The 27,346-nt window shown below is 45.7% G+C and overlaps 1 long non-coding RNA gene across 3 annotated transcripts in view; it reads left to right on the top strand.

The window, feature by feature from the left end:
- The window catches only part of LOC144147127 (uncharacterized), a 442,884-nt gene that overhangs the window by 194,572 nt on the left and 220,966 nt on the right, over positions 1-27,346 (top strand). For 2 of the 3 annotated variants that reach the window (XR_013317829.1, XR_013317828.1), the window contains exon 2: positions 19,266-19,314. This is a non-coding gene — a long non-coding RNA (uncharacterized LOC144147127). Of the gene's footprint in view, positions 1-19,265; positions 19,339-27,346 lie in introns of all 3 variants that reach the window. The other variant, XR_013317827.1, reaches the window with a different exon arrangement.

Raw genomic sequence — 27,346 nt, 5'->3', positions numbered from 1 at the left:
ATGTCCACTAGTCTTTTACGTGCTTAGGAGTTTGCGAAACGTTGTGAAAGTAAGGAGGTGGCTCGAGCCTATGTCATTTCTACTTCACAAGCCATGTCTGTTTCATAAGCTATGACTCCTTGGTGGGCTTAAACGATAGAAACGAAAAGGTTTTGGGAGACTTTTAAAGCCAGCGAGCGAGGACAAAGGGAAGGAAATTTCCGGGACAACAGAAACAGAAGGACGTTGCTTTGATGCCTGATCTGGCTGCCTGTGCAGAAAACCGCAACATGATGTGACTTCTGCATGCTGTGGAAATGATCGCAATACGACAAAAGATATCCTAATGGAATTCCACAGTATCAATACAGCCCAACAAAGAGGGACTGCCCATCTTTCTTAGGCACTCGGCTTTACAGTTGACAGTGTTTTAAATGGTGTGCAGTTGAGAGTTGGAATGGATAAATAAATGGAGTAGTAAAAAAATCACTGAAGACATTGTGACTAAAACATATATAGCTTGCAAATGTATTGAGAGTATAAATATCATTTTTACTTTAAAATGATTACTAACTGTTTACCCTACGAGGCCCCATGGCATACTCATAACCCCCATTCGAATACGGAAGTATGAACATCTTTATCATCACCAAGACGTGCACCCGGAGGTATTTCAGTGACGTACGCAAGGTCATCGCTGTCACCATCCCGAGTCAGCGCTGTGCTACCCCCAACAGCATTGCGAACTATAAGGCTCAGGAGAGAGGGATGACCTTATGTGCTTTCCGACATGTGACAAACTCGCGTTTATGAAATGTTCGCGGAAAGGCGCTAGTTGTGAGCGAGAAATCGCTTTTATTTAGAACTCTGTTTTTAGGATGTGGGAGTGCCAGTGGCCCAGAGGGCCGCCGTGACTTCGAGGACCTGGCGGGTGACCAGTTCTTGGCGGTCGCGGTCTCAGCACCCCCCAGAGCCTATTCCCAGAGGGTTGGAGAGAAAAGAGGGGGGAAGGGGTCCCGCCGACATTGACTATTTGAAATCTGGTGTTCGAGGCGTTATGCTTACTTATAGCCTCTGTGCATGGGGCTTCGGACCCCTATATTGAATTCGCTCCCCTCAAACTGAATGAGTACCGCAAATAGTCCTTATTGTATATTTTTTAGGAATTTCTACGCTGAACGGTCGTCTCTATTGCGGAGTGTTGATCGCCACCGTTCCGACAATCCGCTTACAATGTTTCTTACGATGGCCATGGTAACGGCTGAAGGACTTGCGCTTGTGCGACAGCTTATACGTCTTCCCTTTGCAGGCCAATAACGAATTTATCTGCATCAGCTGCTCCCTTCCGACGCTGGCGCTAGAACAAAACTAATTCGAATTTGAAAAAAAAAAAAAAAAGAACTCTAAGAAAAAGCAGGTGCGCCGGCTCTCAACCTGCTGGGATGCTCGCTTCTGTTGCTCATTACAAAAATGAACTTTCCGGCTCGACCAATGCCGGCGTACAATTAACATAGGAACCAAGAAATGGCCGGCTTGGGCGCCCTATTTAATAGAACGGCGGGGTTCTCTATACCGCTGAAATTCCGAGCCCCACGTAAGAATCCGAAAGTCAAATTCCTTCACAACCAGTGGGAAGTGTGATTTTTGCCTTACATAGGGAAGCACTGCTCAATAAAGAACCAATAAACTTAATAGGCCAGATGTTTTTTCAATAAAAATGTTTAACCCAAGATCACGTTTCTACAAGCGAACAATCGTTTTGCTCATTACAACTAAAAATTGTCATGATACTTCAGCATTCCTGTAATGTTTGGAATGTAAAAGCATTAGTTTTCAATTGCAGAATGGATAGGCCCGTATTGAGGTTTTGGCCCTAGCTTTCTGGAAGCCTGGTAACAGGTGCGCCAAAGGATGAGGCAGCGGCGATATTGTGATGCTCGTAACGGCGGCAGATTTGAATTCACGTGTCCTCTCGTATTCATCATTATTCTTTTCCCTTTGTGTTTTCTTTCTTCTCGCATTACTATGATTGAAAGCTAATGCCAATAGGAGTTACTGGTTAGGCCTACAGGTAGGCTAAAAGTTATGAAGCCGCTACGTTAAGCGCGAGCAAGGCCAATTGATTGTACTTGAAACTGCGGATACCGTTTGACGACGCTACAGATCAAAGCGTGTCGTTAGGCCCTGCGTCAGGCCGGCACCTACCCGCGTGGGCATCGCCAAGCAAGGAGAGCATAAACTGCGTACGAACTTTGTTTCTCAACTAATTGCTACATTTGTAATTAGCACGTTTAGATTATTCAAGTAGCAATTACTGCATGCGCCTAAGACAGACACGTTTAAAAATCGTGGACAACAACACATTCACTAGGTCCACCCTTGGTCAGCTGGAGCAATCGAGCCGTCGCGGAGTGGGGGATGCGTTCTAGCCTCGTGTTGCGGAGGCCCTGTGATTGATTTCAATCCCGAATCAAACATCCTTATTTCATTTTTACTTTTCCTTTTTTGTGCCGTCGGCCATAATTTTGCTATCAGTTTGCCAGGGACGCTGAATTTTCGACCCAGCGAGTCTTATCTAATGCTTTCATGCGCAACCGGGCCGCAACCACCGGTTCGCATGATCGGTTTGGTGGACTGAAGCTCAAGACTGGCCGTGGTAGCCTTCACCCGGTAGTTCTCCGGCTAAGGATAGAGAAGCGATTGGGGAGTTCTGCGTCCGCGAATACGCCGCGATGAAACGAGCGTGGGAGATAACGAAGGCGGTTCACCTGCGTGGACCAACTGCTTGCCAGGCAAGGTCGATCGATTGCTGAACGCCCTTCCTCGCCTGTTGCTCCTCTCAAACACGACAGCGGGGTCCGCGCTTTCTGAGCTGCTTCGTGGCGCCCTCTAACGAGCTTTCTCTTCGTTTACTCCCCTAACAGGCCTGCAGCTTCCGTGATCTCCGCGTTTTGGCGAGGCGCGCTACAACTTACACCTATTCCTTTAATGTGAAAGCTGTACTTTACCATTGAGCGAAAAATACGGTGTGAGCCTGAAGTCGTCGTTGCCGGTGACGTCGGTGTCGGAAGCGGAGAACGACTCCCGCGCGACTGCGCAGTGTTCAGTACAACCTGAGGCCGAGGCAAAGACCAAAATCCAAACTCCTTCTACCATGTTCGGAATGTCGCATCGGATGGACGTTGGTTTGATAGCGCAAAGGAAAACATCTTTTATTCGGTCCACGGGAACCGTTTTAGCAGCAGACCTGTTTAGACTTGACCGTTGCCCGGTGGCGTTTCCAAAAAAAAAAAAAAATACCGAGAAAAAAAAATTGGCCGCGTATCTGCTCCTTTCGTTGCAAATGTCGACAAAAGATGATAGTCTTTGCCGACATTTGCCAAGTAAATGCCTCCCTTCGCTTTTCCGCTCACCTCTCATGCTGTTCCTCTTCCGTCGCGCTCCTCTCAAGGTAAACTCGCTAAAGTTTTGCTCAAGTCGATTTAAATTTACCGCATTCCACTCCTCCAGGCCAGGTGCATCGATGCCAGCGCTGCAGTACGGCGGAGACGCGCGTGAATTGAAGCGCCCTGCTTCAATGCTTGTAGTCCCGCGTTTCCCTAGTCCACGTGCGTTCCAAGCAGAACATGAGGCATATCTAGTGGAACCATTTGTAACTGTTGCCGCTTGATTTCTTAAAATGCCGACAGAAGCTATAGTGGCGCGGGCGACAGCAGGCGACGGTGGAGTGAATTTTTTTGCTGCAGTGGATCTAGTATTTCATTTCGCAAAAATTAAGCATCTATAATTTTTTTATAAAAGAACACTGCAAATATCACTTGTGTATTAATTTCTTGTCTTATATTTGCGTAATTTCTTGTTCATGTTCAACAAAGTTGACAAGTATGGACATTACACCGGACTTAGAGGGGCAGATTTAGCTGTGACTATATAAGACAATTGCGCAGGCCTTGTTTTACTTTGGCCGGGTGGCTGAATCGGGTCACAGACAGACAGACACACAGACAGACATACATACAGACAGACCAGAATTTCTGGGTATAAGTAGCGCAAAAAAGACTATCGTCTTTAATACCGAGCGCGCATGAGCGTGCGCCTCATTAGGAGCGCCCGGCGTCGTCCCGCTCGAGCTTCGAGAACACTCTGCCCAGTGTTTGTGGCGTGCTCTGCTTCTCGCCAGTTCACGTGCCTTCGCGTCTGATGTGGGACGCACAGACAAGCTCGCGCTACAGATGCCGAGTTGGCAAAGCCGGTTGCTGACGGTTCGAGCGCATGCTAACATGGTTCACTTTAGGAGATATGTGAAAGGCTGCGCACAAAACAATCCGGGCCCGCCAGTCATACAGACCTTTCAGCGGCAAGTTCGCAAACCCATGTGAGGTGCAACAGGCGGGTCTCCGACGAAGGCGGAGGGGCCGCCAGCTCTGCTGTTTCTCCAGCCTTGCACCAGTAGTGCGAGACTCGCCAATCTTGTTACATGAATTGTGGAAATTGGCTTTCCTGCAGTGGGCGTAACGATGGACGGCACCAGTGAGGCGCAGAAATCTTCGCCTTATAAACCACGGGGGGTGATTAGAACTTTTTAAGAATGCGAATTCGAAGGCCCAGTTGTACCTTCTGCTGAACATTGCGACCATGCCCGTCACCACTTGTTCCGCTCACTCGCCATCGCCAGAAGCTTCCTGTTTGTCCCCGTACGTGCCTACACCTCTCAAGGCGGCTCGTACTGAAGGTAGTGGCCTATTCTACTCAGCGATGCCGTTTATCTTTCTCGGCTTTACTGAACACAGCTACATAAGGCGTTCCGACCTTTACGTGTTTGGAGTAGGATCTACAATGACACACAGAAGCTCAATTGCTCAAAATGTATCGTGTAAACATAAGCGTAGCAGGGCATAATTCATTACTTTTGATGTTTTCTGCCCTCCTTGTAAGCTAAGCTCATAACAATACCAATACCTGTACTAATATATCCCACCAATGACTTGGATTATTTTTTTCATGTGAGAAAAAGTAACCAAGTGTTTGGACACAACTGATAAATTTGAATTTCCAGGAGTTGACGTTACCATAACCGAGCTTGAAAGAAAAGAAAAAAAAAGAATGAAGCGAAAGTTGTTTAAGTTTTTGATCTTAACGTTTGTCTTGTTGAAACGCCAGTACAACACTCTCCCAGCCACAGCATATGAATGGCAGCGAAGACGTGAGTCTAGCAATAAAAAATAAATCGGTAGCCAACAGGCCCTTAGAAAACGTAAACTTCATCCTCTGGCACTCAAAAAAAAAAGTGAAAGCAGGCAACTGCCATCACAAATGGCACAAAATGGAATTGTTAAAGGAAGGCAGAGTCTTCCAACAAAAGTGCATATAAAGCGTAGTGACCCCGGGGGCTTCATTCTTCGACACAGTTAATTATTTTCCCGTTTTTGTCGTCGCTGGGAAGTGAATACGTATATCGAAAGACGTTCCTTTTTGCCTGGTGTCCCAGTTCACCACTTAAACAAGGAGCAGCAGCTGGGAAAAAAGGAATGCGAGGAAGGGAAAGTTGAGCCTAAATAACCGGCTCTCTGCGACGTGCGGCACTAATGAGGAAAATCGGTCTCCTGTCAAGTTTTGTTTATTTCAAATACACCAGAATGTAGAGGCAGGCTTTAGTGAAAGACGGATGAAAGAACAAAGCAGATTTTTCTTGCAGTGAAATGGGTCCATGTTTTTGTTCCTATGCTGTATAACTGGAAACTTCTCGTTATAAGAATAACTGCGATAATTTTTGTATGTTTTTATAGTTTTGTCAGAAATAGAAGGAACGAAGAAGAAAACAAGTGTGGGGTAATCAGCAGCTAGTTAGAAGGCAAACGTGAAGAAAGCGGACTGTTGTAAAATATCATTCCTTGCGCGAACAATTCATAAGTATTGCGGTTGGAAAAACCCTTTTATAAAAATAGACAAGTTTCTTACACGGACGCAACACTCTTGTTAAAAAATGCGTGTATAAACACATTCCCAGTTCAGTGAAAAAAAGCACGGTTCAACACTAAGTTTTTCCTATTTTTGAGGTATTTTGATTTTCTTTTTCCCTTACATTTTATGGCTCGGTGGCTATCTATGCCTTTATAGTCATGATCTGGTCGAAAAATGGGCGAAATGGCAATGCCAGCCCTGTGTAGTGTTTTCTTGTTTTGTTTCTTGCCGTATCATGTTAAGCTAACTTCATTCAAGCTGAAATTGTGACCTCAGATCTAAGTAATTTTGATATTGTTCGTCTTAAAACAGGCGGTAGCATTCCGGTTCTATGCACTGGCATTATGGAAAGGAGCATTGTCATGCATGAGACAGCTTACAGGGAACAACGTGGTTGCCGCCTTAGTAGAGTGATCATCACAACGAGGGTACTCGATGGCACCTTCGTAAAAGGAGGGGAATGTGCAACGCACAGCAACAGCTCTTTTTGTGGCGCTCACCGTAGCAGTCTAATACGTAAAGTCGTGTATCACGTCGAGCCCAGCTCAGATGCAAAGATGACAAGCAGTAGCAGTGCCTCCACGCACCAATAGAGTTAAGTTGGAATGAAGAGCAAGAAATGGCGTGCAATAAGTTGTGGAAGCAATGCTTGTCACTTTCCCTTTTTACCTCGTACAAGAACCACGTTTCCCATAAAAATGGGTAGTTCCCATCGGAATGATGGCCGACTAATTGTGAGCAATAGTGAGGGCTCCCTGAGTTCACATTCAAATTTCGGGTATGCAGCACATCACGCTTCACATGCATTTTTGGCCGGGTGTCCTTTTTCTGCGGAATACGCGTTTTTTCTTGTTTCATGATTTCTTAAAGCAAATTATCAGCTGCTCAATTTTATTTCAACAAATAGCATCGATCACCACTGAAGGCCACCACATATCCCTAACTTTGCCAAAGAATTCATACGGAAGACCCCACACGCCCTCATATAGCGTTTATATGCTGAGCACAGGAAAAGGTCCGGCTCACAGGGCTGCCCTCCAGAGGCACAAGAACACAAAAATAGAGTAGTTCTGCAGAAAAAGAGGAAAACTTCTGGTTCGAGTTGCTACAACCCGTTTTTCTTGATTTAATAGTAATGAAAGCGAATAAAGCGATAGCGAGATGGGAGTTTCCGAGGGGAGTTATTTGTGTGCCAGCAAAAGAATAAAAAAGAAAGGGAAACGGAAGAAAATAGGAACCCTATCTTCTTTAATAACAATGATTTGAGGCGTTGCGAAATTGGTTGTGAAATTGGCGTTGCGAAATTGAAATACAAGCACAAAGCGAATTGAAAATCTCGGCAAGGTTCGCAAGCCGACATCTTGAGGAATTCCCGCATGCGTATCAACGATGCACCAGCCGCCAGAATGTCGACAAAGTTTGCATCTTACACGCTAAACCTCGTCGTCCACACCCGGCTTCTCCTCCGCTTTGGATATATTGGCCCCGCGAACCATTCGCTGCGGGCGTGTTCAACACCGGCTGGAGAACAAGGCTTCATAACCCTATTTCCATCAACACTCAGCGCCGTCAGGCAATCCACCTGCACGACCAACTCAGGCAGCCCCGTGCTAAAGTTGTTAAATCCCGCTCCCTCACATAAGAAGTTAGACAGCTGCATCCAAAGGAAGACGCTTTGTCAAAGCCGTGCCCGTACCTGGCAGCTGGTGTTGCGATGCGGCCAAGCGCGGCACATCTCCGGCGAATTCGTAAGCGCCTCCGGGAACGAATAAGAGCCCAACCTGCACTCTGGGGAAAAGTCAGCTTTTCCTGATCTTGGCCTTCACTGACGCGTGAAAAAGGCAGTGAGACTCGCGTGCAGGGGAGACGCTCGGATTTGAATGTCGCGCTATAAACTTTGCCCGCGCTCTTCGTGATCCGTCCTTTGCGTTGAGGCAAGAGGTGGTTTTAACGTCCCAGGTTCAGTTTCTGAACAGCCTCTGGGGCGCTTTATGGTGGGTGGGAATAAACCGAGGATCTTCTGCGTGAAAACTGGCAGGTGCGACAGGAGGTTTTTCGTATTTATATAGGAAGTGATGAGTGGGGGCTCCGTGCAGAAATTTCGGTTGGTACGTTTGCGCATCGTCATCGAGATCGTTATTATTAAAATCCTTACTGTGTCCAGCTCCTCCCTTGCTTGAAAAACACAATTATGAGACGGACTCCACCAGTCATAAGAGACAGTAGAAGGGAACTCCCGATTCTGACATACTTACAAAAAAAAAAAAAGATTTCTGGTGAAGTGATGCTCCTCATTTTGTTTCTCCTTTGAATTTTAATTAGGTGCTCCTGAGTGAGCACCGGCGGTGCGTAAACTGTGCGCAAGGAAGTTTGCGAGGGTTGTCTGCCTGTCGGGCCCTCGAGCCAGTGTTGTAAGAGGAAGAGGGCTTTAATTCAATTGTCGCTTCTCTAGCGTTTCCACTGCTCCGCAAGAGTCGCCAAACATAGGTTTCCTCCCCAATACAGAGTGGAATGTTTGATCAAGCAAGAAGCGCACTTTGGACCGCTGTGTAGTTGTTGGATGAGGGACTACGAGGGCGTACGTTGTCAGCACTGTCTTCGTGGTTTTTCTTTGTTTATACTTCTACCCTGTGGTTTTACTTTACTTATGCCTTCTAGCTCCATAATGGGGAGTTCTAGACACTCTTGAACGCGAAAAAGACACGTACAAGAACGAGTGCAAGACATGCAACTGCTTTTATGTGACCACGTTTTGCCCTGAAGTATGTTTATAATAGGCAAATACTAACTGGTCCCGGAACATGCTGTTTTTAAGTATTCTGATCAGATCTCAGTATTATCGTAAACTGCAAAGACCCGTTTACAACCTCAATTAGCAAGCGAAAGTTCAAATGCGCTGACATGCAAATGAAATCGCCGTCAGACCAGAAGGATTATTTATTTATTTATTTATTTATTTATTTATTTATTTATTTATTTATTTATTTATTTATTTATTTATTTATTTATTTATTTATTTATTTATTTATTTATTTATTTATTTATTTATTTATTTATTTATTTATTTATTTATTTATTTATTTATTTATTTATTTATTTATTTATTTATTTATTTATTTATTTATTTATTCCCTCAGGGACTTCGCACGGCTGACATTCTGAGCCGGACTTAATTTTACCCCCTACCTTTTCCGCCCTACCATTCTTATAGGCCTCTGAGCCAGCCCTTTCCTTAATAAAGTTACATCTATCTATTTAATTAATTAATTAAATAATTAATTAATTACTACTTCCGACCTTTGAAACAAGGTCCTTGGCAGAAGTGAGCGATACAATATACAAATGACATCGCGTAGATGAACTTGTAAATGAAAGCAGTTCACTGGGGCAGTGATAGCGAACCACACAGCACCTCATACAAAAATCAAGCCCACGAATAGCAAAATTTTACAACAGGACTGCATAACGCAAGAGATAAAGAAGAATAAATACGTCGTTGGCTTCAACGTTAAGATAACACACTGGCCACATAAATCACTTTTAAAACAGCGTTTTAGCAACCGGCGTAGGGCGAGCAGTAGGCGTAAGAACGCCGTGCGAGCACCACTTGAAAGTGTAGGAAAAGAACGAACAGTGGGGTTGTATAATCAATAGTTAATTTACAGGCATTCTTTAAGGGTATATTATCTATACGCATTTTGAAAGGTTAACACCAACCAAATTGCACATAGAATAACTGAATTATAGACTGGACTGAGTTTCCACAGGCTTAAATTAAATTGCATAAGATGAGCTTGTAATTTTTCTTGGGCGTCCCGAATTTGTCTGTTTAAATACCTCTCTTTCTTGGCTAGAGAGATGTTGGCAAAAAAGTTAAGGCTGATAAAGGGAGTGTAAATTTGTGGAGCTAAGTGTGACGCCTGAGCTTCGGCACGAGGGAACACAACTTCATGATTTGTCTGAAAGAGATCATGCAATATTGGTAGCTACGTGAAACCGCACGCACTTTGATTAAATCCGGAACCGATAGCCTGTGATAAAAAACTAAACGTTCCAATTTTATTGTGAGAGCAATAACTGGCGCATTCTGCTGAAATGCCGGCGTCGGACGGTCCTAACTTGAAAAATCCCGGGCTACTCCCCTAATGTGAAACCTGTGGAGGAGCGAAGCATTCAGTGTATAAGTATATTTTTGGCGCCTTGGCGTTCTTGCCAACGAAGATAAAACCATTGGGGAGTAGAGCTATACAGCTTTGCTGTAAAAGCCTCGTGTCTTTTTGAAGCACGAAACGTTTTAGTGCGAGGCGTAAACGAGGGTCCGGGTGTTTTTTTAGTACGCGTTACGAAGCGTTCTAGCGTGAGGTGTAAACGACTGTCCCGGTGTTTTTTAGTACGCGTTACGTTCTAGCGCGAGGCGTAAACGAGTGTTTCAGTGTTTTAGTATTGTGAGTACATGAGATGACGATTACGGCGACGGTTATGACGACGACGACGACGAGGCTAGGAGACGCAAATAGCCCCGGTCCCCAAGAGGCTTCATCCCTTAAAAGGTGCCTTCGGAAGCGTCCCATCGCACGAGATGTTTCCTAAAGCGAGCGTAATGTCGCCTGTAGCGAGAAATGGCCGTCTACAACAGAACACCTCCGATGTGCGATGCGGATTAGTGCTGCAACCCAGCGAACAAACAGCAAAGTTCACCCTCGTCGTCAACTCTTCCATTACGCGGGGGCAGGAGCGAGCAGCGGCTCAACGTGTAGGAGACAGATCGAAGCCATTGGAAACGTTAGGCGGATCGCTAAGCAAAGCTCCCCTAGCGGTAGGATGTCAAAGCCCCTCGACAAGGAGAGAAAAAAGCAATGCCTCGCAATCGTTCATGCGGACATTCCTTTCTTCGCATTCACAATCCATACGCAGAAACGAGTTGTCAATTGAGAGTGAAAAAAAGTTCTCGGCATTTTTCCCTGTTTTTCACACACACTGTCAATTCAGCACTAGACGTCAAGGTAAATGGCATTATCAGAAACCCTCGTGTACAAACACTCGTTTATTTTGTCATACGCGTGATTACAGATTAAAATAAAATGTAAAGGCGGCAGTGAAGGCCCCCTCGTTAAGCTTAGTGCCATTTGGTGACTGTTACTGACGGGAACAAAACGACGGCTTTAAGAGAAGGCTGAAACTGAAAGTATTACAATATCTACACTTAGAACACCTTGGAATTTAAGCCTGGCCTATGACGCTCTTGTTGCCAGTCTGGGGGAGATGACGTGAGCTGGTGACAGCTCTTGGCGTCTCACCAAACAAGTTTCTCTATTCTGTTTCCTTTTCTTTGACCCGTGTTACCGTTTGCTCCGGCCATCGTGAGTAGTAGTCTGGCACTGAGGTAATAACGAGAATTTCATCATCAGGGGAGCAGCGCCAGGCCGCGAGTACTGCGGCTTTTTTTCACACCATATTGTACATGACTGCGAAAAAACTTCAACTGCAACTTCAAGTAAAGTCGGATAAGCCTCTAACATTTGTGCCCAATGAATACGGGATTTAAATGCAATTGAATTCTGACATATCGTTTAAACAAACGTTTTTTTTTCTTTCTTTAAAAAAAATTGCGAGTCTCGCCACTGCTCTACAATGTATGCCTCCCGTTTTACCGGGTTAGATTTTTCATAACTACTTGTGCTTCTTCTGTCTTAATATTTTTTGTGTTAGCAAGCAATGCGTCGGTGCTGAGGCCAAGATTTCCCGGGTCCCCGCGATATTCCACTTTAAAACAACCTAGCTGATGTCGACCAGCATCTATAGCTAAAGCTGACACAAAAATATCTGTTCGATCCTCCAGCTTTCTCACCATTTACACAAGCTGGTGTGGTCGATAAAGTCTGTCGAAGCAATTTAGCATTGACTGAGCTCCGTATTCGACACCAATTTCTGCGCTAAACCAAGGAACAAAATCGCAGAAAACCATTATGACAACAAACAGGGGCAAATGAGAGCGGCCGAAAAGGGGTTTCTAATGACTCAAGTAAAAGATTTTAAAATTCTGGGTACGCGAAAAAAGAAGGTGTACTTCAAATTTCGCTGTGGTGTGCCCAGGGAAAATGTAGCAGAAATACGTTGCGCTATATTTTGCAGTAGCACAATAATTAATTATCCGCATAAAGCGGTTGTAGAGTGTTTTGCTATGAAAATGCCTTCAATAATGGCCTTTATGCTTGTGTCGGGCGCATTTTTAAATCCTGGATTTATTGCCGGACCTACGCCTTGGAAAATGCTCATTTCGCCAGTAATCCCCGCATCAGCTTGAAAACCATCAGGGAATTTTTGTTTAAACCTGTTTTATGTTTAAGAGATCCAATGAAAGCCCAACAAAATGAAAAAAGACCTCTATCGCAGCTTAACACCAGAGTATTAATACCGAAGTTCCTTAACTTAGATTCTTAATAAAGGTGAACAAAATAATTCTAGGAAGCCTTAGAAGTCCCAAGAACATTATGCGTGTCACTGTCCTTAACGCGTGCATTTTTTTCTATTTACAAGAACGGATTGTCTAAGTACTTATTAATTACAGACAAGTCGACCTACTATCTGTGTTCTACGAATTATTTAGGCACATATATACGCAAATTGAAACTTTAGATTTACAACAACTGACAGGTAGATTTAAGAAAGGATCACCAATGAATCACACTCACGCCATAAAACGTGTAATACTAAATCACTGGAGAATAATAAGCACGCTTGCGTGACATTCTGAGATCACGAAAAAGCGTTTGATTCACTACGTACCACCGCAGTGATGCAAGCATTAAGCACAAAAGGGAAGAGCAGACGTGAGTAGCGTTCTTGGAGGGCGTAAATAACCATCGCACGGTCACGATAGCTCTTTACTCGAGGAATAGGAAAAGCTCGTCAGACAAGGGAACATCATCGCGCCAAAATTATTTACTGCGTGCCTATATCGAACATATTAGAAGCTTAGTGTGAAGACCTTGGTAGGTGTTTTATTTAGTCATTTCGATCATCTACAAGTATTGCTAGTACGGATTCTTGGGCAACTTGGTGTGGCGATTTTGACAAGTTTATAGCGCAAAGAACGAAGACAATAAAGACGACACACAACACAGCGATAACTTCCAACTAGTTTTATTTCGCATATACGCACATATGAGTATCCACAGCCTACCAGAAATCACTCCCCTCTCCCACCGCCAATGCTGACGTGTTGCAGCCATGCGCAGCAAAGGTGCCTCTTTATCTGACAAACTTAGTGACGGCGCGCTGTGAGTATTGCCCTCAATTTATGACTAATTTATGCAGTACAAAATTTATTCGTCACCATGCTGGCAGGAAATGCAAATAAAAGGAAACGTGCGCAAGCATCCCTTTCCAGACAACCAGGTCTGGGCAGCAACGCGTTTACCGGAGCTCTTACCCTGCATACTCCTGTGGCATGTAGCTTCCCGTATCTCTATAAATCAGTGTAAGAAAGATGATATTTCAACTGAGCATTCTATTTTAGATAGACTGGTTAATGGCATCAAGAAATAACGACACCAGCTTGCCGCATTATTTTTTTCCCCTCCGATCGGGCTGATCCGGAATGAACAATACTTCTGCAGCACTGAATCTAAATTACATTACAGAAGTAGGGGGCTGTAGTTGACGTGCCTTTTCCCGGTATAAGGCGAGATTATGGGGCGCCAATAAAAGACGCAGCGTGTTTATTACTTCCGAATTTCCAATCTCGTACCAAGATCAAATGATCGTACTGTCAAGGGAACAATATAGGAAGTAAATTGCAGTTTGGCAGCGTTTGACGATCAAGCAGCCCTTTCTTACAGCTTGCCTTTCTTTTTTCTGTGTCCTTTGTTGCATGTGTCAGGATTCGTGCCCTTTATTAAGGTCAGAGATTTAGATGCATAAACAAGGCACTCACTCTGATTGAGAGAGCGAAACACTAGCCGTACGCCGATGCCCGCAGTTGCAGGCTCGATTGGCTTGCTGGGCAAATCGCAGAAAAGTTTTCTTCGCTGATGCCGCCCGGAGGTTCTCGTGGTTTGTGTGTTCCGAGAAGAAGAGCTGATTAGTAGCCTTCATATCTGCCACTGTTCCCGCCGAAAGTTCTGAGCATAGAGACTTAAACTTCGGGAGTACATTTTCCTAAGGGAGTGGGCGATGTTTAAGGTGCTATTTTTGGAAAATAAACCTTCGAGAAATTAGAGACAAGATTATGTTCTTGAGAATTTCTGATTATTTCACAGGCCCGTTAACCTGTCGAACTACTTTTTGCTCATACATCCCCAGCTTTCTCGCCCAAATTTGGAATCCTCGGGAACATAGTGGAACCACTACAGGAATGTGATATTTCGCATGGAGCAGAGTGTCTACTTGGACATGAACGCTGTAAAGATACTTTCCGGAACTTTACATAGTTTTTTGGCGTAACTCAGATGTTACCGCCCGTACATATCAATGAGATTGTTTTCTTGGCTCTGGAATGTAGTAGAATTAGGTGCAGAGCTTCAAACTTCACACAATGCAAGCTTTCGCCCTCAGTATTAGCCACGCCAAAATGCTTTAAATTACATTAAATAACTCTACAGTGATACTTTAAAATAATTGCGATGAGCCGGAAAGCTGCACCTAATTGCCCGGCATACAAATGACTAAACAGAAGATTCAACGCTTCACCCGTATCTGGACTCTAGGTGCGAGCGAATTTATATTCCTTTTCTTTTATATTTCTAATCGGCTGTCACCTGCTATAGAGAGGCTGGCGCATGCTTGCTTTCCTTTTTTATTTAATTTGATTATATATATATATAAGGAAACGCATACAGGGGGCTGGCCAAGTACTAAGGGCGTGGCCGCAAACTTCAACGAAACATTTAACAGCAGAACAACAGGAGATCGAAGTAGACTTCAGCATTCACGTTCTTAAAAAAATTCAAACATTACCGGCAATTTTTCAAGCGAAGATTGTATTGGCTGACTTGCGCCGTCGGTAACGCTTTGCGGCTAAGCAACTTTATTTAGGAGTGGAACGTGGGAAATTCAAAATGATTTCAGCAAACCTTTGGCGTCTTTACCTTGGGAGGAGCGCGACGCAAGAGGAACAACATGAGAGGTGAGCGGGAAAGCGAAGGGAGGCATTTACTTAACAATAGTCGATAAAGACTATCGTCTTTTGGCGACATTTGCAACGAAAGAGCAGATACGCGGCCAATTTTTCAACGGCCAACTTCAAAGAAAAATTTAACAGCAGAACAACAGGAGCTCGAAGTAGACTTCAGCCTTCACGTTGTTAAAAAATGTCAAACATTACCGGGAATTTTTCAAGCGAAGATTGTATTGGCTGACTTGCGCCGTCGGTGGGGGCGTACGCCGTAACGCCTTGCGGCTAAGCAACTTTATCTACATGTCTAATTGCGATTATGATGGTCGTTATGATGCTTTGGAAGTGATTGGCAGTATGGATAAAGTGTTAACTGTGCCAACTTTTCAACGTGCCCTGCTCGCCTCGCCCTTCACAGCTGGGGCAGGCACGCTCACAGGTGTCAGGCTATGTCCCACCGCAACGGGAGCCCATCAGCATCGGTGCACGCACCACGTCTGATCCCCGATGCGGTCGCTCGCTTTCGTCGGGCAGTTTACCTTCTGCTGCGGCACGGGTAGACCGCGCGTTGTTCGCTCCGCGGAAGAGTGGGCACCCATTGAACGACGTAAAGGTTTCCAATAATCGCAAAAGAATGAACTACAATAACGTACACCAAACATTTGCGTGCGGGTAAAGCTCAGCGAAATGAAAGGGTTTCGTATTGGTCGACGGATTGTTTCGCGTTTTCATTACGATCATTCCGTTTTGATTTTGGCAGGAGTGTTCGTGTTTTTGTTTTGCCCTGTTGCGTTTCGATTTTGGTCGTTTTCGCGTTCCCTGAGGCACGGCCCCTCGATCGAGGTCAACCTTCACGTGCCCCTCTGTTTCCGGAGGAAAGGGTTCGTTATTTTTTGTTTGCATTACCCCACAACTCAGGCACTTGAAACGTTGGGATCTAAGCTTTCGCATTAAAGGCATTGTGAGGTTCAGAAAATTTGAGCTCCCTGAAAAAGGGAAACATCATGCATTGTAGGAGGGGTCTAAGAAAGGGCGACTGACTGTAGTACGTCATGTACGCGCCTCCTATCCGCCGCCGCATGGAATCAGAGCTCCCCTCCTTCATCGCTATGGGTGACGACGTACCAAGCCACACTCGCGGATGGAGAAGACCGAGAAAGTGCGCAACGGCGGAAGATGATAGGACATGTGGAAATTCCGCTCGTCGTAACAGCAGTCGAGAAGAAACGGCTACGTGTGAAACTGAGGCAGCTGCCCGATGAGAGCAACATGAAATTTTTACATATAGTTCATTAGCAGATGAAAAGAAGGCCCAACTAGTCTTTCGTCCTGACATTCTTGTAAAATTGAAAGCCTCCCCTGCAATTTCTGCGAGTGAAACGTCTTTCTTGGGAGCTCCTTTAGTTCTGTACGGTAAGAAGAGAAAAATTGCCTAAAGTCATGCCTGCGCCGTGCGTGCCTCAATGTAGAGTTCCCATAACCCGCGCATAAGAAGTGGGCTCGATTGCCACCACTCAGGCTGCTGTCATTTATTTTCTCGCTGTTAAGTTTACTATTTTAGGGGTGGGGGGGGGGGGGGGGAGAGAGACTGGAGGGACCGAAGTTGTTGCGATTCTGGCGACGGACGAAAATTTCGGTGCTTACCTAGCCCAACAAAGAACACCATCGTTTACAAAATACCAGGTGCTGTAACAGATGGCGGAGGATACACGGAAAAGCAAGAAGAACCCGTGAACGCTGCTCAACTTCTCAAGCGAACTATAACAACGATCGGGATGGGGGAAGTGGAGCGAAGTTATAGGAAAAGCAGTAATAGGAATGCGGCACCTAAGGCAGAGCCACGTGCATACCAAAGAGGAGTGAATATACAAAGCCCTGGAGCGAATAAGCCATCAAAGCCACAGTAATTCTGCGTGATTGATAGCGTAGTAAGCGACTGGATAAACAGCGTCCTCCCTCTTCCCCGATCAATCACGCGTACCAGGGGACGCTCGAGGGCTCAGTACAGTGCACGCTGGGAAGCAACGTCGGCGCACGTTAGAAACTACATTAGTCTGCCCCGTACGCTTTACGCCGCTTAAAAGCGGCCCCTGAGAAAATTTTCGCCGAAGGAATGGCCACAAAATTGCATCGGGGCCTTCGGGGGGCTAAGCTTATGCGTGGCGTGGGCTCAGTAGAGGTAATAAATAGTTCGGCACTGCAGCTGCCGGTGCCTGGCATTTTTGTTTTTATCTGCGCTGCTGCGAGTCCGCCCGCTGCTGAACAAAGGCGGGAGATTCTCTCATGCTAATCAGGAAGCACACCTTGTAGCAAAATAGGTATACGGCCTTCCAATCACGCTTGAGAAGAAGCGTGTGTTCAACTACTTCCATTCACATCGTCCTTCAAAAACTAAAGTGGTGGTTACGCAAGAGAGGACCAGCATCAAGCATTTCTTGATGTATAATCAAAGGAAGAAGCGGTTACTTCTTAATCGCCTAAAATAATATATTTTACATGGCCACTGTAAGACTTGGCTCCAGAGAGTCTGCTTTTATTTCCTTTTCTGGTTCGTTTTTTATCTGTGGAATCATTGGAATGGGTGCCGTCCTCTACTTTTCGGGCCGCACGTTATGTGTTGCGTGTTTTGCGCTTTGTGGCAAGGAATGTCAATGCATTTATCATCTGGTAGAATTTCGCGTGTAGAGTTGCGGTTTCATTTAATCAGTACAAGAACTAACGAAAACAGAAACCAGGACCGGGGACAAAATACAGTTTCTTTTGGAGATTCGAAAGAGTTAAACCTTGCTGCACCCGAAATTCGCATCTTGGCAAAAGCTCCTAGAGGGAACACAGCTGTTTTAAATGCAGAGCATTTCTTAGCCTCGCCTCTTCCTGTGTCGGACGGTGTCAACAGCTCCGCGTCCGCAGCAGGTGCGCCTGTCCTTCCCTCCTCTCTCTCAACAGCAGCTGGCGCGCGCATGCGTCGTAGTCAGCCCGTTCGCTCCGTCGCGGTCTCGGCGTAACAGGTGCGTGATAGCAGCGCGGTGGGGCGTGGAAGGGCGCGCGCTGCTTGCGCATGCGCGCTCTCCCCCCCGTACTGCTCTCCCTCTACTGCGCGCGCTGCAAATATAAAGCGTCTGGCGGTCGCTCGTGCTTCACTCACTGCGTTGCTCCTTCCTTCCTTGGTTGACGCTCGTGCCCACGTTTACTCGTGTCTGCTACTCCAGCATCACGGAAGAAGCGATGGAAGCAACACTGCCTTCAATCAGTACTGAGGACCCAATGCTCTGCATTTACTCGTGTTCCCCTCGCGGCAAGGCGCGGGAGTTTTTTTTTTCTGTACGTGGCTTCTTACTTCGAACACTCGGAACTTTGGTTTTGCAAGGCTGCAGCACCCAACATCGCCCCTTTCATAAAAAGGAACACCATACCCCCTGAATAACTTTTTTTCTGTGAAGGTTCAAGGTAGTCGGTTCGCGAACTAACAGTCATTGCAACAAAGCAAACGAACCAACACCATAAAAACACAATAAACACCATAAATGCCTTATTTTGAAGAACATTACTTTATCAAAACCGAAGATAAATTGAAACAAAAACGCACTCACACGTTGCTCACTCAAGGCAATGCTGCCAGTTGGCGGCCAAATGTGTGGAGCGAAAAAAATGCCTATATCTGGCCTTGGCGGCGTTACCAAACAAACGGGAGATAAGGCCACGCGATCGGGATGGGCCATCAACAATTACGACGCCGCCGAACTGCAGGCAGGAACGGAACGTAAGCGTGAAACAAAAGATGGGAAGCGGGAAGCCGGAAACGTGCATAGAGGCCAAGTGAGGCGCCGCGTTTTCAGTCTGAGGTTCGGGGTCAAAAGAAAAGCCGAGGGACTGCTTCCTTTAAATTTTGACGGGGAGGATATGGGGTCAGCTCAGCAGCCGTCAGGTTTTCTTATCTTTCGTTTGCGAAACTCTAGATACCATGAAACAGCAGCGAGCGATAAAACCGAGGGTGTCGAGGGCCGCCATTCCATGGAGAAAAGCAAGAGGTAAATGAGACACGCAGCAATGAGTGAAACAACTTCCCGATAAAATGAATAACTTGCCGATGAGGCTGAGAGAGGAACAGAGCGTGCTTATTAAGAGCATCGGAGATGTTCTTGGAGGAGGGGCTCCCTCTTCTTTGGAATCCATGATCCGTCTTAGCACCGACCGTTCTCCCTGTGTGCAGGAGCTGATCCAGGACTCAAGGGCTGAGTCTTCTGCTGATCGTGGAGTCTGTGAGTGCGGGGAAGGGTTGGCAGGTGTGGGTTTTTTTCCACACTCTATGACAGTATGTATGAGCGTACCTGGCTGTTGGCAGTATTTGCATTCTGCTAGAAATTTGCCGGTGTGACATAGTTTGGTAAATGAAGGCGTAGGTTCGTAGTAGTAGTCTGAAAGTCGTGTCTTGAGACTTCATGAGGTTTGGGCGAGCTAGCAGGAGTTTCTGTTGAATAAGCTTGTAACGTTGTGTTACTTCACGGTTTCTTACAAGTGGGGTGGGCTTTTCCACGTCCTTCAAGTCCTGGTCGGCAAGCCCTTGTTTCGGTAAGACGTGTTGCTGGGCGAGTTGATTCATATTACAGACATAAGATTTAGCGCAACGAAAGACACGGAGCGTTAAAAGGACGGGACGGGCGCTAACTCGCAACTGGTTTTTTTTTTATTGATAAGACGGCATGCATATATACATTCGGCGTAATCACACACGTGGACTAAATTTTTTTTAACAGGCATCTGGTGAGGGTACATATCAACAAACATTAAGAAAGGTATCCAAGAACGCACATTATTTTGCGTACATTAGCATCGATGGCACGCTCACGCAGTTATCTCCCTTTCTCTTGATGTAGAAGGCTTCCGCTACTGCACGTACCGTTACGTCCCGACTTCGTTTCAAAATTTTTGTTTTGTCAAATTCGGGTACACAGTGGTATTCGTTGCAGTGGAACGGCAAGTGTGATCCCGTCCCATTTATCATGGAAAGGGCGTGCTCTCGTAGTCGCTCATGACCACATCGACCAGTCTGGCCGATGTATACTTTGCCACAATCCAACGGTATCTGATACGCAACACCTTCAATGCAATTTACAAAAGGTTTAGCGTGCTTCTTATCGCATGTTTTGTTACGTTTCCTTGTAGGGTCGGTTCGTGCGCAGAGCGTGTCATGTTTAAGCGGTTCTGAAAACACGACTGGGACCTTATACCTCGTGGCGACCTTCTTTAGATTATGCGCGAATCGGTGCGCGTAAGGTATAAATTCAGGGTGTGTTTTTTTTTGTGTGTGTGTGCAAAGTTTCTGATTGAGCTTTTGTCAAGGCAGTTTTTGTTTTACGAAGCAAAACCTCAGTCACGCCAGTGAGCATTGCGCAAGGAAAGCCTGCGGCTTCTAGTCTGGTCATCTGATGACCAAAACTTTTTTCCATGGCATGCTCGTATGATTTGTAGAGAGCAGATTGGAGGCACAAGGCCGCTATAGCTCGCTTCACCGTCTTGGAGCACTCTTAGCCAAAAAGGACTAACGGCGCATCGGCGTTAGTCCTTTTGGGGACTAACTGCGTTGCCACTAGAATTAGTCCTTTTTGGGACTAACGGCAAGGGTACCAACTGTTAGTCCCTCTACACTTAGTCCCTTGATGGTTCAACTGTTGGTCCGCCATAAAGACTAACTGTTGGTCCCTTGCAGATCAACTGTTAGTCACCCCTGTTAGTCGACTGGAGACCAACCGTTGGTCCTCTGCGTATCAATCGTTAATCTTTCCCATTACTCTCCCTAGACCAATTGATGCTTTCAAGACTAAATGTTCATCCCTGCAAATGCTCCCCTCTGGATTAACCGTGCATACTAAAAGACGATGTGCTGGCTCGTGCAAGTACTCCATGAGTGACTGTCGATCCATTAGACCGACAATTCAGTAGACAGGAGTAAACACAAGAGACCAGAAGCAGTATTTCTTGGCCACTTGTTCACGACAAAGTACCCACGACAAAGAAAATGTTACTTTCAAGCTTTTTATTGCAACACTGTGTGAGCAACATACACAACAAAAGTAAACCGTACTCTACTCTTGACGTTGGAGTCTCTATTTCGAAGGCCTATACGGCACACCTTATTGAGGCGATGCGCCAGTATTGGGCTATTCTGGGTATACATGGCTGCTGTCCTTGGCGCAAGCGTGCTCCACTTGTCTTGAGGTACTTGTCCGTTGAGAGGAGACAGCCATCCTCCGTGACGCTGTCGGTGATGGGCGTATGTCGTCACGCTCCTGCAGGAAATAAATAGGGCAACAAAACAAGTGTTATTCATGGTCGGACGCAAAATTGAGAAAAACGCAGTTTCCAGCAGCCCTAACAAGCATCCGTAAAAAAATACCTCAAAAAGCAAAAAGAAGCAAAATCAACGCTTTATGTAGTGCAGCCAAATGTGGCCTGTGAATTGCACTGAGTATAAGACTACGGATTAATTAAGACCATGGCCACGGTAGTTAACAAGCGAAACTCAGACATTGTTGTTTTTCCGACTCCAGCAGAAAAGACGCCACTCAAACCAGAAATATAACCTGGGGACTCATGCTCCCTCACTCAACGCATTGAGCCACTGTATAAGGGCAACAGAAAATAGAAAGATTGCTCATTTCTCGCATGCAGGTTCGCTATCATTCTCAGAGGCTTACGTAGCACGAAACAAGGGCCTTTTCCCTCTCTTTCACAAGACATGTAGGGAAAGAGACGCTTCCTGTCAGCACCAGCTCTAAATCAAAATCGTTTGACTGCAATAAAAAATAAAAAGAAAACAAGAAGAAATATTTAATTATTAGAAGAAAACCTGCTTTCCTGCGCTGATAATGCGGGTTTGTATAGAACAAGGTCATTATTGATTTCTGGATGTGATGTCGGTGTCGAAGAATGCGTTTTTATTTCAAAAATGTATTAAGAGCCAAATTTTCTCAATGTTTAATAAATTTAACGATGTTTAAGAAATAGCCTCGGGCGAAACAAACAAAACGGCGTCCTCTCAGCTTTCTGCATGGGGAGTGGCTATGGCTGTACGTTTTTATTTCCTCTTTGCGGACAGTTCACAGTGAGTTCGTACGTGCACACAAAAAAAGTCTTTCAAAGAAAAGGGGCAAAAATGTTTGAGGCTGACCACGCTGCGAGCGCTTGGTTACCAGTGAGGGAGCAACAAAAATGAAAAAAAAAAAGTGAAGGAAGCTTTCGGCCACGTTAGATGAGTCACGCGAGCGTGCGCCTGCTACTGTGAAATTCATGTGAAAGGCACGGGTGACGGGTGGGTGCGGGAAGGACTGCAGGACGAGAATGTTTCGTGAACGAGTTCCCCGAAAGCCAAACAATTTTGGGGGGGGGGGGGGGGGGGGGGGGGGGGGGGCGCGTTACTGCCAGTCAGGTTCGCCGTGGCGGCCACAAGGTGGGCCGGTACTGGAAAAGGGGCCATTAGATGACACTGTATTCTAAAAAAAAAACTAATAATAAACTTGCCGTGAGATACATAAAGATTCTACGATTTTGTTAGAGGATTTTTATTACGGCGGTCAGACCGCGCCTTCGAGAAAGACTTCATTTTGCCGTTCTGCTGTGGTCCGGCAGATTACAAGTTCTGGTTCAGCAAAATATGGAGAAAAATGCCTTACTCAGCCAATTTACATCCGATTTTAACCGTTTTTGTCTAGTTTTATTCTGGACGTAGTTGCGGTTACGAGGGTGCAACTATTTTTGCCCTACTCAGCCTCAGAGTGTACGCGTCCGTTGCAGTTCCGGCGTTCTGCCAGACTTCTTGTAATTTTCCTGCTTAAAATATCACGTTTTCATTTAAATTTTAATATGTCTGAGAGTAATTCTTGTGTCCTAACAGCACCATGTTGTTATTTTAGTGTTCATATGTTTGCCTAAAAAGTTAGAGCCCTTCAAGATTCTCGGCCACGTGTTAACCACGCTTTGACATTTCTGGCTATAAATGTATTAAAACTGCACTTTCAAAAGAAAAGAAGTTAGCGGTTAGCTTCCTTTTTGTACGCTGCTCCTGCTGGGGCAGTTAGTTATGCGGTTGGGCCACTTGTTTAAAAAGAAATTGCATTTTTACTATTTTAGGGTTAAGCAAAACATTGGGAAAATATTGACCGAAACAAATAAAAATTAGGTCGCCGTCGGCAGTAACGCATAGCGAATCGACTGGCATTGGTTTTAAAAAATAGCTGGCACTCTGACGCTAAGATGCAAGCTCACGAACTTCAAAAAAAGGGCGAATGGGGAAAAGCCGCCGCCGCCGCAGCTCACCTTTCACACGTCCGTCCCCGCTGGCCGCCGAACAAGTAGAAACAAGTCGCAGGGCCCCCGCTAGGGAGAGCAACAGCAACGTTGCGGGAGCAAAGGGCGCTGTTAGTCTTTCCGTTGGTCCCCATTCGCGTCGAGGGACCAACGTTTGGTCCCTTCATTTTGCACACGGCCCTTATCTTGGCGCGTTTGGTCTTTTGGGGACTAAATGTTCCTCGCGAGGCGTAATTGCTGCAGTTAGTCTTATCTTCTCCCATTTTGGCTAAGAGTGAGTGTGCAGAATTGTAAGGCAACAGTTTCTTGGCGGTTCGGGGTGAATATTCCCAGCAAACGTGGTCGTCTAAAAAGTTAAGGTTAAGATGCAAAAACTGGAGACTACTGTAAAGGGGTAGCTCATGAGTGAAAGTTATACCCTTCCCATCCCTATTAAAAAGGTCTAAAATTTCAGCCAAAGTGTTGGGGTAGGTGGCTTTGTCTTGCTTCTTCAATAGGACCAGAAAATCGTCAACGTACCTAAAAATCTTAAAAACCTTGTCAGAGTTAAGTGAGTTACTCAGGTCACGGTCGACACTCGCCAAGAAAATGCTGCACAGTAGTGGCGCTACACACGAGCCGATGCAAATGCCTTTCTTTTGAATGAAAAGCTTGCCGTCAAACGAGATGCACGTCGCACTTAGGTAGAATTCAAGTAGGACCAAGAAGTGAGTGACGGAAATACCTGCTGCATTTTGGAAGGCTATATCACCATTTGCTTCAATGCATTCAAACACCGCGGGCAAGAGTTCACTGTGTGGTACGGAATAAAACAAATCTTGTACATCAACCGAGAAGGCGTAGCCTACATCCGTGTTGCCCCGTATTGCACTGATTACTGTAGTAGAATTCTTGGTATCAAACGGATCATTTATACACAAACCGCTAAGCTGCTTTAGAAGGTAGCGACTGACAAGTGCTTGCCAAGAATCTTTCTCGCTCACAATGGTCCTGAAGGGGATACCAACTTTATGTGTTTTGGCAGCGAAAAAAAACGGTTAGGCTGCTTTTCTTACTGTCCCCAACGCCCTTAGCAAGTTTGGTAAGTTCAAGGCTTTTGCAAAGGGCTACAGCCTTATTCTTCTGCTTGGCGGTACTCACGTTTGTCGGGATAAAGTTCTTGTGGACGGCCAGGCTGTCCTTGTCATTGAACACTCCGGAGGTCATCACCACGAGTCCTCCTTCTTTGTCACTCTGTAGAAGTCTGCGGTCATTGTCCTTAAAATGGGAGGCAACGTCGTCCAACTTGGGGCGATGGGGTGTTGCAGAAGGGACGCTACGACGTAGGCTGTCGACGCCGTCCAGAAGGCACCTCTCCCCGTCGTCCTCTTGGGCTTTCTGGGCTTCCCGCCTATTCAAGGCTAGCAGCTAATGGGTGGCATCCTCTTTTCCACACCGTATTTGGGCCCTTTCTGAAGAATACCGGTTATTCCCTCAGGAACATGGCATCCCCGATGACCTTCAGAGTTCAATCCCCACTCACTTTGCCACTAGTGGCCCTCGGTAGGTGAACCAAAATGGTCCGCCACCAAAATTCTGTCGTTTCAACAGCAAGATCTCTGCAGAACTCTTGCCCGCGGTGTTTGAATGCATGGAAGCAAATGGTGATATAGCCTTCCAAAATGCAGCAGGTATTTCCGCCACTCACATTTTGGTCCTACTTGAATTCTACCTAAGTGCAACGTGCATCTCGTTTGACGACAAGCTTTTCATTCAAAAGAAAGGCATTTACATCGGCTCGTGTGTGCGCCAGTACTGTGCAGCATTTTCTTGGCGAGTGTCGACCGTGACCTGAGTAACTCACTTAACTCTGACAAGGTTTTTAAGATTTTTAGGTACGTTGAAGATTTTCTGGTCCTATTGAAGAAACAAGACAAAGCCACCTTTTTAGACCTTTTAATCGGGACCTTTTTTTTTAGACCTTTTAATTTTAGACCTTTTTAATCGGGATGGGAAGGGTTTAACTTTTACTCATGAGCTACCCCTTTACAGTAGTCTCCAGTTTTTGCATCTTAACCTTAACTTTTTAGACGACCACGTTTGCTGGAAATATTCACCCCGAACCGCCAAGAAACTGTTGCCTTACGATTCTGCACACTCCAAGACGGTGAAGCGAGCTATAGCGGCCTTGTGCCTCCAATCTGCTCTCTACAAATCATACAAGCATGCCATGGAAAAAAGTTTTGGCCATCAGATGACCAGACTAGAAGCCGCAGGCTTTCCGCGCTCAATTCTCACTGGCGTGACTGAGGTTTTGCTTCGTAAAACAAAAACTGCAATGACAAAAGCTCAATCAGAACCTTTGCACAAAAAAAAAACACACCCTGAAGTTATACCTTATGCGCACCGAGTCGCACATAATCTAAAGAAGGTCGCCACGAGGTATAAGGTCCCAGTCGTGTTTTCAGAACCGCTTAAACATGACACGCTCTGCGCACGAACCGACCCTACAAGGAAACGTAACAAAACATGCGATAAGAAGCACGCTAAACCTTTTGTAAATTGCATTGAAGGTGTTGCGTATCAGATACCGTTGGATTGTGGCAAAGTATACATCGGCCAGACTGGTCGATGTGGTCATGAGCGACTACGAGAGCACGCCCTTTCCATGATAAATGGGACGGGATCACACTTGCCGTTCCACTGCAACGAATACCACTGTGTACCCGAATTTGACAAAACAAAAATTTTGAAACGAAGTCGGGACGTAACGGTACGTGCAGTAGCGGAAGCCTTCTACATCAAGAGAAAGGGAGATAACTGCGTGAGCGTGCCATCGATGCTAATGTACGCAAAAGAATGTGCGTTCTTGGATAACCTTCTTGATGTTTGTTGATATGTGCCCTCATCGGATGCCTGTTAAAAAAAAATTTAGCCCACGTGTGTGATTACGCCGAATGTATATATGCATGGCGTCTTTTCAATAAAAAACACCAGTTGCGAGTTAGCGCCCGTCCCGTCCCTTTCACTGTCCGTGTCTTTCGCTGCGATAAATCTTATTTCTGTAAGCTCTTGTTTCTTTTGACAGGCAAATTTGTTGCCGTTCATTGAAGCACGTGCAGCCGTCCACACAAACCTTACTTTTCTGCGGGGGGTTTTCTGCGTTGCTGGTGGCCCAAAAAAGGCACACACACTCTATCCTTCTTTCATCAGCGTGGAAAGTCCACAAACCACCGAGAAATCAAAGGTAACGCAATCCAAAAACAGTCCAACAGAAAACAGAATAGTAGGAGACTTGTTTTCCGGATTTTATAATTGTGTCAAAGGCGGTACAGAAAGTATCACACAAAAAAAGAGGGTGGGGGGCGATGCCATGCTATTGCCGATTAAGCCGTGGCCCAATTCCTCTTTATAGCGATTGAAATCCCCGTCTCCATTCACTGCTGCAGTAATTGCTCTATTCTCAGCTGATCCCAAGGTATGCGTTCCTGGCAACGCTGCCACCCATATCTCAATGGTAAGTGACGTTTACCGCAAGGCTGGTAGTTTTGTGGTCGATTAGTGCCCTGATAGCGCAATTAAGAGGCGACCAAGTCATGGGGCGCCCTTTCTCTCCAGAAAAATACTTCGCTCGCATCGCTTCAAAACGTGTCAAGTGAACGATTTCTCTTTTCTCTTCTAATAATGTTGGATTCTTATTCTAGCCCTCGACGTTCCATTGTTACGAAGTCGGCCTTTTACCGTGTTTCTATCGTTCCCGAAACATGGCAGATCACGTGCCATGTCTTTGTGTGACGACAATGCTGATAGACGGTGAACTATCGTTGTTGATTAAAAGACGCTGGATAAGTGGCACAGACCTCAGTGTTTTTCCAGCGCTGATAATTTGATGAGCACCCTAGACTGAGGTAACGAGGCAGTAATGGTAGTAGCTTCATGTGCGAAATTACTGCTCTGTTGTTCTCAAAACGCGGGTTATCATCTAAGCTCTCCTGCCCCCTTCACTCG

Source organism: Haemaphysalis longicornis, unplaced genomic scaffold (assembly GCF_048455015.1).
Source record: "Haemaphysalis longicornis isolate Haplotype H1 unplaced genomic scaffold, Haemaphysalis longicornis Haplotype H1 scaffold_7, whole genome shotgun sequence".
Lineage (NCBI taxonomy): Eukaryota > Metazoa > Arthropoda > Arachnida > Ixodida > Ixodidae > Haemaphysalis > Haemaphysalis longicornis.
This window is presented reverse-complemented; position numbering and strand designations above follow the sequence as displayed.